This window comes from Rhipicephalus microplus, unplaced genomic scaffold, assembly GCF_043290135.1.
Source record: "Rhipicephalus microplus isolate Deutch F79 unplaced genomic scaffold, USDA_Rmic scaffold_20, whole genome shotgun sequence".
In the NCBI taxonomy this organism is placed as follows: Eukaryota; Metazoa; Arthropoda; class Arachnida; order Ixodida; family Ixodidae; genus Rhipicephalus; species Rhipicephalus microplus.
In genome coordinates, this window is record NW_027464593.1 from 5,836,066 (window position 1) to 5,849,836 (window position 13,771).

General features: G+C 48.3%; 1 protein-coding gene and 1 long non-coding RNA gene across 3 annotated transcripts in view; both read left to right on the forward strand.

The window, feature by feature from the left end:
- The window catches only part of LOC119180994 (uncharacterized), a 160,105-nt gene that overhangs the window by 86,063 nt on the left and 60,271 nt on the right, over positions 1–13,771 (forward strand). The gene's annotated exons all lie outside the window — the stretch shown is intronic.
- On the forward strand, positions 5,956–8,696 carry LOC142785269 (uncharacterized). Of its 2 annotated transcripts, XR_012888903.1 has the most exons (5): positions 5,956–6,044; positions 6,712–6,771; positions 6,836–6,940; positions 6,996–7,109; positions 7,408–8,696. It is a non-coding gene; the product is annotated as an uncharacterized LOC142785269 (long non-coding RNA). The 2 variants fall into 2 exon arrangements; XR_012888902.1 differs by having other exon boundaries at positions 6,712–6,940.

A 13,771-nucleotide genomic window follows, 5' to 3' on the forward strand; every position in this document is an offset into this window, starting at 1 on the left:
ATAGCAATTAATTGAAAGGTCACGCGCAGAATAGAATTCAGACCGAAACATGCATCGCGTGCCTCTAGCACAAATGACGCACAAAACGTACTCACATGTACGGATGCTCGCGAATAAGCGTCTATTTTTTAATTTGTTGTTTCTGAAAAGTGTGCGCTTTTTGCAAACAGAGCATGCAAATTTCGCTTGACCTTTGTGCACCCGGTAACTACAGCAGAATCGTTCCAGGTAAAGCCCGAGGCCATCCAAGGCGTACGACCTTCCCCTCCTCACCGCCGAGAGATAAGGGCGCGTAGGGAGCGTCACTTTCCTTTTCTAAGCCGGACAAAGTGCGCGTAGGAGATTAGAGCTGGCGCCGCCGCGCGATGTGGCGACGCTGAAGTTCCTGAAAAAAAATTGACGGCAGATACACGAGGGGAATGATGGTGAGATTGGTTGAAGCTACTGGAAGTAATACCTTGAAATTTTCTTCCGGTAATTCGCCGATAAAAAACACCTGGCGTCTTTCGTTAAGCAGCTGGCGTCTTCTTTTTTACGGCTTTAGAAACATCTGGCGTCTTTTCGTTTTGCTTTTAGAAAACACCTGGCGTCTTTCGTTGATTTATTTCATCAATCAACGGCGTTCTGAACAAAGTTTTTTTATTGTTTAATCACGCACAGGAGAAATCTCACCAGGAACTACCTTGGAGGTAAACAATGGCTGCTACTGGGAATGAGAGACAGCAGAAGTCGGCTTTTAACACTTCTACTTCTGCTAACGTTTCTTACTGGAAGATGCCAATGGCTGTTAATGGGGAATGAGAGACAGGAGCATTCGGCTTTTAGTTAACGCGCACGCTGCGAACATTTTATTGTTCAACAAAGCACAGGAGAAATCTCCCACTGGCACCCCCTTGCAGGTCAAAATGTAACACTTATTACACACTACAACTACGACTACGAGGGACAAACAGGTGCCGCTTTAAAGAGCTTCGTCGTTAAAACTAAAACAACGCCATTCGTGTTAATGTGCAGGATCCTCTCCCCTCGCGTGCATAGCTTTTGTGAAGGTATCGCACATGCCATATTGTTTGTCCATTTTCGCGAGCGTGCGCTCCACGAACAGACGCCACCGGCGTACCCTTTCAGCATACCCGACGCACGGCCGCTCGAACACACGGCGCAGCAGTTTCCGAGCTGCCCAAGCGTCTGGCACATTCAGGGTGCCCACGTCCTTTCGCATTAATAGTTTCCTGGTGGGCCCTCTAGAGGCGCTGCTGTAGTTGCTAGGAGAGGAGGCAGAGGCGAATGTGGACGGTTGGCGCTACTTCAGGGACGTTAGGTGACGCTAAGGTCCCTAGAAGAAACAAGTTGTTTCATCTAGGGACCTTAGGCGACACGCGCTCATTGCGCCATCTTGCTGGTAATGTTGAAAACACAATCCCCCCCCTCCCCCTGAGATGATCCTGAGCAACGGTGTGTGGTAGATATGAGCAGCTGGCCGTTTGAACGGTGAAGGATATGCTCCGGGGTGGCTCAGTGGTTAACGCCCTGCTTTCACGGCGCAGAGGTCCCACGTTCCATTCCGTGCGCCGGAGTGTTTTTTTTTCTTGATTTTTTCGTGCGTTTTCATATATATATATATATATATATATATATATATATATATATATATATATATATATATATATATATATATATATATATATATATATATATATATATATTGTAACGAGGAGAAATAAGACAAAGAGACAACGCCTTTGCTGCAGGCCGGCTGTTCTTTTTCTCACTTCGTCTTCCTCCGCTTCTGTCACCTCGCCTGCGCCCTTGCCTGAGCCCCACTATTTATTATCATTACACTCGGCCCCGACTGCGAGCCTCGTGGGCTACCGACAATGTCTCCGGTGGGCGGCATTGACTATTCCGGGGTGGCCGGACTCGGCCAAGCTGATATTTCACATGGAAGTTTGTTGAAGGAGATTCCGGAGGACGACACTGGCTGTGACGTGATGGTCGGTGCAGGCGTCGTCCACGATGGGGCCAACGCTGTTGACTTGGACAAGATGCCGCTACCAGGAGATACAGACTCCTGCAAAGTGGCCGCGTTGGTTTAATCTCGTCGGTTTTAGCATCCTGTCGCAGTCGTGTTACAAATGCTGGAAATAGTCCACGCTGCACCGTCACCTGCTGCACTGAGCGTCGACGCCTGCGTTGCTTGCGGTGTGGCAAGGGGCGTCGGGGTGTCTTTGTAGTCATCTGAGAGCCGAGTTCAGGTTGCAGCTTGAGAGGCAACGCGTGCTCTTGCAGCACTGCCTTTGTCGGACTCATGCTCAAGCTGCTTATTCCTATAGTTTCACGTGCAGTAGAGCCTTCATTGTCAGATGACCTGTCACTAACCGGAAGTATTACCTTCTCTGGTAGGTCTTTGCTGACAGTGACTTTGAAGGAGGCGGCGCTTAGCGTGTGGCAGACGTCCGCACACTCGGCCACAGACTGACGTGATATCAGGAGATGTCGCTTCGAAGTGAGGGTCAACACTGTAGGGTTGTTCGTCCCAGGGTAGGTGGTTAAATTGGCTGTCGGGAAGCTGCAAAATACAGCTGAAGCCGCGAGGGTGGTCTCCTTCTGGGATCTATTCTCGGTAGCGGTCGCGTAAGACTGGGTGGTCGTGGAGAGGTGATGGTGACTCCGTCCAAAAGCAGCTATGAGCTTGTCACTCCAGTCCACCCAGGACGTCTGCCGCACGCCTTCGTATCGATGCCAAGCCGCGGCAGCATTCCGAAGGCGGTCTATGGCCATGCCCCACTTCTTTTGGTCCGTCCACGCTGCGTGATCTCCGACAGCGTTGACGGTTGCCACCCATTCCTTGGCATCGTCCTGGAAGCCGCGAAACTCCGGTAGCTCGAAGGAAATCGGCGATGGCGGGACTGCGGGCAAAACTCCGAAATGTGCCCACGCCAAGCAGTTCACTTGCTCTGATACCTCCGTGAGAGAACGCCCGAGATTGCGACGGTTCTCGGGCGAGCTTACCTCGAAGTTTTGTGAGGCGGCCGCAGCCAACATGGCATTGAGTGCGCACAATGTTGGCAAGATGGCAGGACATAGCTGGGAGCTCGACGCTATGAGGGCGTTGGTCGTGACGCGGAGTTGCGCGATGGTATGCTGCAGCTCCGCTGCGCTGTCGTGTGATCCGCACGAAGAGCCAAGGCCCGCCTCTGCGGAGGATACAGTGACTGCGGTACTCGAGGTGGTACAATTGCTGACCAAGGACGCGTGGACGGCGTCCCTTGGAAATCCAGCTGTGGTAGGAATCGTGGACATGGGTTCCAGGGCGCTGGAAGCGTCAACGACGTTCCCAGGCAAGCGGAACCCGTGTGATGAGTTGTGACCTGGTACTGTGGCGTAGATGAAGCGGTCTTGCGCCGCCGGGTAGGCCTCGACGCCGTACACGGTGGGTGCTTGAAGCGCCGACAGGTTGCCAGGTATGGAGGAGGCATGTACGCCATCCCTAGGTGAGAGAGGCCCGTGCGCATGGTTGCCGCGACGTGTCGCGTCCCAGGACAAGTTTCCCGGAACCACAACGGAGGCCTGGACGCCATCCGTCGGTGCTGGGATCGATGCTGGCCGCGACGGACGCCTTGCGGGTTCCATCAGCGAAGAAGCGTGACGGCGTTCCTTATCGTGAACTGGTACCGGTAACGGGTGCTGGAGCCGCCGAGGAGGCCTTGACGCCGTCCCCGAACGGTGGTGTCAGTAAACAGCTGCCGAGGAGGGCTTGACGCCGTCCTCAAGCGGCGCTTACCGCGGCTGCACGTCGGCGGGCGTTCTGGATGACGAAACCGAGACGTAAGCCGTTTTCTTCGTCGACTGCGCCATTGTAACGAGGAGAAATAAGACAAAGAGACAACGCCTTTGCTGCAGGCCGGCTGTTCTTTTTCTCACTTCGTCTTCCTCCGCTTCTGTCACCTCGCCTGCGCCCTTGCCTGAGCCCCACTATTTATTATCATTACACTCGGCCCCGACTGCGAGCCTCGTGGGCTACCGACAATGTCTCCGGTGGGCGGCATTGACTATTCCGGGGTGGCCGGACTCGGCCAAGCTGATATTTCACATGGAAGTTTGTTGAAGGAGATTCCGGAGGACGACACTGGCTGTGACGTGATGGTCGGTGCAGGCGTCGTCCACGATGGGGCCAACGCTGTTGACTTGGACAAGATGCCGCTACCAGGAGATACAGACTCCTGCAAAGTGGCCGCGTTGGTTTAATCTCGTCGGTTTTAGCATCCTGTCGCAGTCGTGTTACAAATGCTGGAAATAGTCCACGCTGCACCGTCACCTGCTGCACTGAGCGTCGACGCCTGCGTTGCTTGCGGTGTGGCAAGGGGCGTCGGGGTGTCTTTGTAGTCATCTGAGAGCCGAGTTCAGGTTGCAGCTTGAGAGGCAACGCGTGCTCTTGCAGCACTGCCTTTGTCGGACTCATGCTCAAGCTGCTTATTCCTATAGTTTCACGTGCAGTAGAGCCTTCATTGTCAGATGACCTGTCACTAACCGGAAGTATTACCTTCTCTGGTAGGTCTTTGCTGACAGTGACTTTGAAGGAGGCGGCGCTTAGCGTGTGGCAGACGTCCGCACACTCGGCCACAGACTGACGTATCCATAATATATATATATATATATGGATACGTATACATATATGGTGCACGAAATCGACGCCGACGCCGCCGACGAAATCCATTCAAGAGTGGCCATATAATTGCTATCGCAATAAAACATAGCGGAAGTGGGAGTGCGGTCGTAGCGTTGCATGGTCAAGCGGAGCGCGGAGCGTCGGTGCCGTTTTCGCATGCGAAAGGGAGACGTGGCGCGCGTCCTCTCTTCAAGTCAGCGCTTTTTCTTCGATGAACTGAACTGGTAACTCATTGTAAGACAAGTCTGAACAAGTCTGAATAATTAGTGAACGATTACATTCTGTTTACTTGTTTCACTTTGCAAAAGTAGTCTTTAATTTTAATTAAAGAGGTTGAACTTGGCCAGAGGGCACTGCAGCTGTGAAAGTTCTAATCAGAACAGGAAACTCATACCCGAAACCAGAAAATGATCCTCCTCTCCTGTGCAGCTTAGCGGGTCCACTCGAAGTGGAGTAGGCCGTCGAAAAAAATCACAGCATATCCACGAGGTCTGCCGCTAGGGGTCCAAGCCACTCCGACGCCTCTCGAATGGGCTCTGTCAGTTTTTCATTTTCGCGGCTGAATAAGGACAACCACGTGCTTCAAGACCATCACAGTTGTCGCCAGATGATCACCCGATTTGTCCGATGCCAGGATATACCAGGTGGGCTTACTGTTTTTTTGAGCCGTGGCACTTCTTTGAAGTTCCCACAACGGCGTCGCCCTAGCTACGCCATCGCAGTGCCAACGCAGTGCCATCGACGCGCTGGCAACTAGGCGACAAGTCATGCCCCCGGCTTGTTCGAAGCCTGCGAAATAGATGTTGTGGAAATTGAGGGGAAGACGCTGTCTCCAGAAGAGTACAACGACACTCAAGGATGGGTTGTGGCCCATGAACGACGCAAGAAGGCAAAAGACAAGAGAAACGCGGTAACAGCCACGAACGCGGGAGGTGCGTGCCAAGGAGGCTTCTAAGAGACTGAAGGATTTTTAGATGCGGAGCATCTAATACTCGAGGCTTGTAGTGCGGCGCCATAGAGAAAGAAGAAGACAAGAGAGGACACTCCACGAAACCTGGCCTTAGGAAGTGCGTCACGATTACGTAATCAACTAGTGCTCTCATCAAACGTCAGAGGACGCAAGCGCAAAAAAAAACAGTTATAATCAATGCAACAGAATTGTTTTCACAAAATATTAATTATACGCCCAAACTAAGTATGTTCTTTATACATAAAAACAATTTATTCAACACACCTTACACGATTATTTTTCTCCAGCCGTACTGTCATAAACACCATCCACCCAGTGACAAGCCCATGCATGACTGACAGCGAGAACCTTTCGTCGCTTTCGTCAACGTCGGCTGCGTCGACGTTTTCAAGCGTGAGATAACAGGTGAGGCACGTTTTCAAGCGAAGATTGTTGAATGACATGTTGTTGGTCTTGTTCAGTCATTTTTTTCAGAAAACGGTTGCACCTGTGCGAATAAGACACTGTGCAACAAACATAGAAAGATGCACGCACACACGTTGCGCTTCGTGTGTGCGAGTTTGTTTCTTACGTGGGGTCTCATTCACGCAGTTGTAACCTTTTTCTGTAGCTTGTAAGGACGGGGAGGTTCGCTAAAAATAAAGTTTGCGGCTCTATGCGGCGGCTTGACGGGAACATTGTGCAACGTATGCAGTGTAGCAAAGGCGGCACGGCGCAAAGCCGAGGCGACGCGTGCTGCGTCTGCCACGGACGCGAGCATCTGTACCTTTCATCAGTGAAAGCTGGCACTGTTGATAATTCCAAAAATCACAAATTACTTGTTTCCTTGTTGGTGCCTTCTCTTTTCTTCCACGTTCTACCAATTTATGCGTTTGAAAGAGTTGTTTAAGTTTCCCCATGCTACAAGCTTTGTAACTTGTACCAACTGCACATATATGCAGATTTTCTGAGCGTCGCTTCAAATAGTGACTGTGACATGACTGCAAAAGCTGCACTGCAAGGTGCGGATGAGCTTTAGTTTGTGTTATTTTAAGCCTCCTGCTTACACATTGTCGTAATTTCATTTCTTCAGGACCTGCGGTAGAGGCTTCAAAAAGCGGCTCCCACACATTGAGGTGCCCCGATGAACAGGGTGCGTTCAGTGTCGCGATTTCTCTTTTTTTTACCCAAATTGACTGCTGACCAAACCTCTGCAGGTGGCAGCTCCCTTGTAGCTGGTGAAAGAATTTCCGCCGACTTCGTCTTGCCGGAGAAAACCTTAACCAGTCATTCAGCTGTCACAAAAGGAACTTGTGTGACCGGTAAGTTATATGTTCACTTCAACACCAGAGTGGATTGATATAGAGACTTCCGCAGGCCGCTCGCAAGGTTGTTCCGACAGCACTGTCCGAGGCACTGAACAAGCTTCACAAGACCCTCCAGAAGATGTCTCTGCCAACAGCTCCACGTCTGAGTGCCCTAGAGAAAATGGTGACTATGCTTTTATTGCAGCTGTTTTAATGTGCTATTTTATGTTTATGACATTCTGAGGAAACTATCCTCAAAAGGACACTACGTGTGCACTTACAAAATGTAAGGGTGGGCTCTCAGTGATTTTCATTTTTTTTGTGCATTGTCAACATTGTGAATGGTTTGTTTTTAGGTAGTGGAATCGAAAACTTTGCACCACAGAAGAAAGTTGTGCACCTTGGGTCTGAAAGAGCGAGGAAAGTGCTCGTATGGGATTAGTTGTTCTTCGCTTTTACATCCATTTTTTTGTTTATTGCAGTGCGTTCCTGTGTGCCAGCGACAATGTCTCCATCAATGAAGTACAAGCAAACCATTAAACATCTGCAAGCCAAAGTAGCAGCACAGCGGAAAACTATCAAAAGACTGCGGAGACAGCCTCACCAAACTAACCACTCGTTCGTTGCATACATTGTTTTGGTTACCCGCTATGAGGAGTAGGGACACTGTGTATTCGCTCGAAGTGATTTGCATAACCTTAAAAAGAATGTTGGGTATCCTGTCTGTATTTTCGTAGCGAATGCGGGCGAACTGTACACTTTACTGGGGGTCGCTTGGTCACTGTGTATGCTTTATCTCTCCAGCTCAAGTAATATATCGATAACAAAACCGCTTGTTGAAATGTCTTCGAGCGGGTAAGGAACACAGTATGAAGTGGGCGCAGTTCACGTTATCACGCTTTTTGTATTTTAGCTTCCCATCAACCTCCTCATCTCGCCCATCAAAATTTTCAAAAGAATACCCAAACTTGTAGCGTTTGATGGGGCTGCGGACGCTGTCATTTTATTTTTATATAGCTTGTGAGTGATAACGTACGGTGTAGAGCCTTTGTGAAAAATAATGAGCCAAAGTGGTTTCCTTCTGCTATTTATTAGCCCTGTAATACCGCTCTCGTAACACCAATTAAGGTCCACAATTCTGGATAAGTGATGACTACAATCTATTTTAGCTCGCAAGCGTCACAGCAACACCGAGATGCAAATCACTTAGGATCTTAAGTTTTTGATGATAAGAAGAGCCACAAGACCTGCCAGTGTTGTAGCTTAAAGTTTGTCTTTCACGTAGTGAGCAAGCTGCAAAGCCCTACCTTTCTGAGGACAAGCAGGCATCAAGTCTGCTTTTTTTTTCATTTTGGGCTAGCTGTTCTTAAGCACAGCCAGCACACTGCAGATTTGCCTTTCTGCTATATTGTGTCGTGTGGTTTCTGTGCACTCTTTTTTTCTATGCATTATTTTGGTTAACCCCAGGCGTGATTCGCGACTTCATTGCTGTGTATATGTTACTTCTTCTTTCTTCTTCAGCATTGTGCGCTGTGTTTTTGCCATAGATCCTTACTTACCCACGGGCCCGGTGTGTCATACTTCACCAGCTTCTCGGCTTCTGCCAACTCTAGCGATGTGTGCGTTGTCTGTGTTCTCTCTGTATTTGTTACAATATTTGTTACAATTTATTTGTAAGGCGAAATGCATTTGTTGTCTACCTTTGTCATATTGTGCTTTTTATATTCTCAGACTCTACCTTGCCTTTGAATAAAACATTGCGGATACTCTGTCTCTTTGACTGATATATACATTGATCACTTGTTCCAAAAGAACAAGTGAACAAAAGAACAAGAACAAGCGCGATGAATAAAATCGTAGTGAATTATCACTACCTGCATGTCTTTTTATTATAACTTAATCGAAATAAAAATAAAAAATAAAAGTAAAAATTCAAAATTTGCGCCAGTGAAATCGAAACAGGAAGCGCACGCCGCTTGCTCTCACCAACCACCAGGTGTGCTAGGGTCGATTGGGCCGCTGGGGTCTACGGGAGTGTCCGCTCTTCATCTTTTTTTATTTCTCTATGGCGGCGCCGTCCGCAAGCTTCCTCCTCCTCCTTCCACCATCTGTGCATCCCTTCCTCCTCTACACACCGCGCGCGCTTCACTCCTCCACCATCTGAGCACCCTTCCTCCTCTACACACCGCGTGCGCTTCTCCTCTTCACGAACATTCGCTAGCTGTATAATGTAGCGCGCATGCGCCGTCACGCTTCCAAAACATCGGCAGCTGACGCGCGCGCATGCGCCGTTGCGCTTCTCCCCCTTCTCGAACATTCGACAGCTGACGCGCGCATGCACCGTCACCCACCATCTGTGCCGCGCGCGCTTCTCCCTTTCGAGAACATTCTACAATTTTCCTGATTCTCCAGTGGACGCGCATGCGCCGTCGCGCTTCGAGAACATTCAACACCTGACAGTGCATGCGCCGTCGCGCTGTATATATACTCAAGGTCGGCGCTCGCTCGCTCAGTTGCCGCTCGTCGGTTGGTTTGTACGGCGCGTCGACGTCCAAGGTCGCGGTGAAATGAATGCCAACGAATCCACAAACACAATGATCGACGTCCCTTCGACCAGCGCCGCCCTTTCGCATACGTGTGTACGTGTTCACTCATTTAACACCCCCTCCTACAACCACGTTAACCAATTTAGCCATCGACCCAAGTAAGTCGCAATTGAACACCTCATTTCACAACCACGTTAACCAATTTAGCCATCGACCCAAGTAAGTCGCACTTTAACACCCCGTTAACCAATTATATGCTCCGCATCCTCCTCAGTGTTCCCCCGAGGGAAGCTGCGGGCAATTTTTTTGCATCGCCGGCCAGTGCCAAAAGAACTGCAACTACCAGAAGACGATTACAAGGTTGTAATACGTCCAGGAGGTGGTCTGGACTTGACGTGACAGAGTCTAGCGCTCATAAGAGACTAAGTTTTACGAGCGGCAAAAGTACAGCCTGACATTTCTGGGTAAGATACTCTCAGAATCAACATGCGACAAAATACCATGATCATGAGCACACCTAGTCTGGCCAATGCGAAGGAATACAGCAACATCAAGGGAATTATGATCCATGACAAGAGATACGCTACAGCCGCTTATGTAACAGCACCAGAAAACACATCCAAATGGGTTATCCACGGAATACCGAAGTATGATAATAAAGAAGACATAGAAAAAAGCTTGGTCAATCAGAGGAACACGACGATTCTACATGCACAACGTATGGGACTTACGGACTCAGTGGTCATTGTTTTCGCAGGGTTGTTTGTGCCGTATTTCGTATACTACCGTGGTGCCGAATATAGGTGCTTCCTATACAAGAATCAATATGAAACGTGCACTACTTGTGGACGAATGGGACATCAGCGGATGTCTGCCCACAGCCTGACAGCAAGAAATGTCATGGTTGTGGGGTGCTCAATCCAACTGAAACCACCAGTGTGACCCTAGGTGCCGCTTTTGCGGGAAAGGTCATCTTACAGGACACAAAAGATGCAAAGAACGGTTTAGGACCCCGCACCTTTTGAAGAAAAGATGGTGGGAAAAGGAACAACAACAAGGCGATGAACAAAGAGAAATGAAGATTTTGTCGAACACTAGAGCAACACAGGCGTGGAAGGAAGAGTATTCACCAGAAAATCCAACGGAGGAGAATGGCAACGCCACTCAGGACAGAGGAGGACGACGCAGAGATCGTTCCAGCTCCTTCCCGCGGCTCGCCGAAAGGGAAAGAGAAGGGACTCAACACGAACCTCGATCCACATCCAGATCAAGGTCCACTCGTCAACACAGATCCAGGTCACGGGCCAAATCCAAGACAAGGGCAATGACATCACCTCAAGGACAGTTCCACGAGGGTCCTGACGGCGGTCGGGGCAGTCGACAAATGGTGAGCTGAGTGGGCGAGGTATCAGGGCAGTCTCTCTGGTCTTGGCGTTCGCCTGAGGTTGTGGCAGAAGGGTCCACCCTAGGTCAAGAGTTAAACCACATTAAGAAAATGCTAGAGCAACTCACCTGTGAAATCGCGAAACAGAGGGACGAAATAAAACAACTAAAGGAAGAGAATGCTAAACTCAGGCAAAATCAGCTGCGTGAGTCAACTAGCTCCATGGCATCGTGTTGTCAAATTTTAACTTCAGCGCCTCCACAGGAGTCAGGAGAGCATGCAGCAAAACGACGAGCAGAGGAAATATCTCCTGTAGAAAATAAAGACTTCTCGACACCCCTGGAAAAGAAAGCCGACAATATGCTCGGAGAACTTACTAAGGTAATGGAACAACGATTCGAAGGATTGCAGCTGCAGCTCATAGAAATAAAACAAAGAATAGATAGCATAGAAAATCGACTAACGCTGGGGGAGAACGCGCAAACAGATTTGAGGTCTATAGGAGCAGGCCCGGTTAAAACTACTAGTAAACCCTACAACCCGCCGACTACGACCGAAGTAATCAAACTTGCAGGGGAAGGGACCGTTCCTAAACATGGCACGACGTAATAAGTATAAAAGTTGGCAGTGGAACTGCCGTGGGTATCGCTGGAAAAGGGGTAACTTACAACAGTTCCTCAACGAAAAGGAGGCACCAGACGTCATCGCCTTACAGGAAACTGGAGGAATGGCTAAATTGTCCAATTACAATTCCAGTGGTACCCCTGATGAAAAACGTCCGTAACAACCCTCGTGCGAAGAAATCTCACGGTGATAGAACATGATACGGAAATCTGCGATGTCAATGATGTTCTTGTTGAGTTAGTTCTATCGCAGAAGAGGGGTGAAAGTCTATTCTTATTAAAAGTCTATAGCAGCCCTCGACAAAAAACCAAATTTAGGTCACTTTTTAGAAGAACGATAAGCATTACTAAAAAGCAAGCACTGGTTATTGTAGGAGATTTCAACGCGTTGCATGCGGAATTTGGTTATGACAAAGAAAATATCAAAGGTAGAAATCTCTGGATTGACGCCCAACAGGAGGGCCTTACGTTAATAACCGACCCGCTTTTCCCAACTAGGATTGCAAACAGCGTATCCAAAGACACGTCTCCTGACCTCACGTTTACTAAAAATATCATAGAACCTTATTAGCTTTGCACACAAGAAAATATGGGCATGGACTACTATGTAATTGAGAGCACGTTTAAAGCAGGCCCACGTAAAAGAGGAGGCAAAGAATTAAGGATGGTTGAATGGGATAGTTTTAGAAAAATCAGAGAGAAGGAAGCATGGGATGTCATCGAAGACTGATGAATAGCTAGGGAACCTTAGGCAAAATATTCAAATGGCAACTAAGACCATACCCAAAACAGAAGGACTAGAAAGCACAGACAGTAAGCTCCTACATATGTGGGAGGCAAAAAAGAGCCTAAAAAACGGTGGAAAACACAAAAACACAACAAATGTCCTAGAAAAAGGATAGCCACCCTCGGTAAAGATATTGAGAAGTACGCGGAGCAACTATGCAGACAAAGATGGGAGGAAAAATGTGATGCGATGGAAAAATAAATAAGTCTCTCTAAAACATGGAACCTGTTAAGATGTCTGATAGACTCGGAAGCGAGCAAGACAGCACAACAACGAAACTTTATTAGACTTGTCCGTAAATACAAAGGCACAGAGGAAGAACTGATTGAAAAAATCAGACAGAGATACATTGGGGATACAACCAAAGAGCGATTAAGCTCGTACAGAGGTAAAGAGAATTATTTCCTAGACCGACCCATATTAGAGGCCGAGGTACGATCGGAACTAATGAAACTGAGCACAACATCCACCCCGGGCCCCGATGGGATCACGAATAAAACGCTCAGAAATTTAGACGACAAATCCATCACAGCCCTCACCGAATATATGAACAAGTGTTGGGAAGAAGGTAAGATACCCAAGCAATGGAAAACGGCAACAATCATAATGATTCCCAAGCCAGGCAAGAAACTAGATCTTGATAATATTAGGCCTATTTCCCTGACATCCTGCATAGGAAAGTTTAATAACTTTCCTATGCAGAGCATGTCATCCTAACTCGCCTGTCAAATTATACAGAAGACAATGAGATTTTCCCTCAGAGGATAGTAGGCTTCAGAGCGAAACTGTCTACACAGGACATTATGCTTAAGATTAAACACCATATAATTGATTCGGGTCTCAATACACACGACATAAAGGTCATAGTTGGCCTAAATCTTAAAAAGGCATTCGTTAATACATCACATAAAGCTATACTTGCCGATCTTCAAGCGTTAGGGGTAGGAAAAGAGTATACGATTATATAAAATACTTTTTAACTGACTGGACTGCAAGAATAATACTAGGCGAAGCAGAATCCCAAGAGTTTAGTCTGGGCAGCTGAGGTACGCCGCAAGGCTCTGTCCTGTCTCCCTTTTTTTAACGTGGCCATGATAGCTCTCCCTACCAGACTGAAGGAAATTCCAGGACTCCACCATAGCCTCTATGCAGATGACATTACCTTATGGATAGCAGAGGGCAGTGACGGATACATAGAGGAAACTTTACAAACCGCAGTGAATGTTGTAGAAGGATATGCCACTCATACAGGATTACAATGTTCACCGGAAAAATCGGAACTTCTCTTTTATAACCCGACATGTAGGGGTCGCAAAAGTATCCAAGAAAAACCTAACATTAAAGTCTTTGTTGCAAAAACGCAAATACCTACGGTCGTCCCGCCGTGGTGGTCTAGTGGCTAAGGTACTCGGCTGCTGACCCGCAGTTCGCGGGTTCGAATCCCGGCTGCAGCGGCTGCATTTCCGATGGAGGCGGAAATGAAGGAGGCCCGTGTGCTCAGATTTG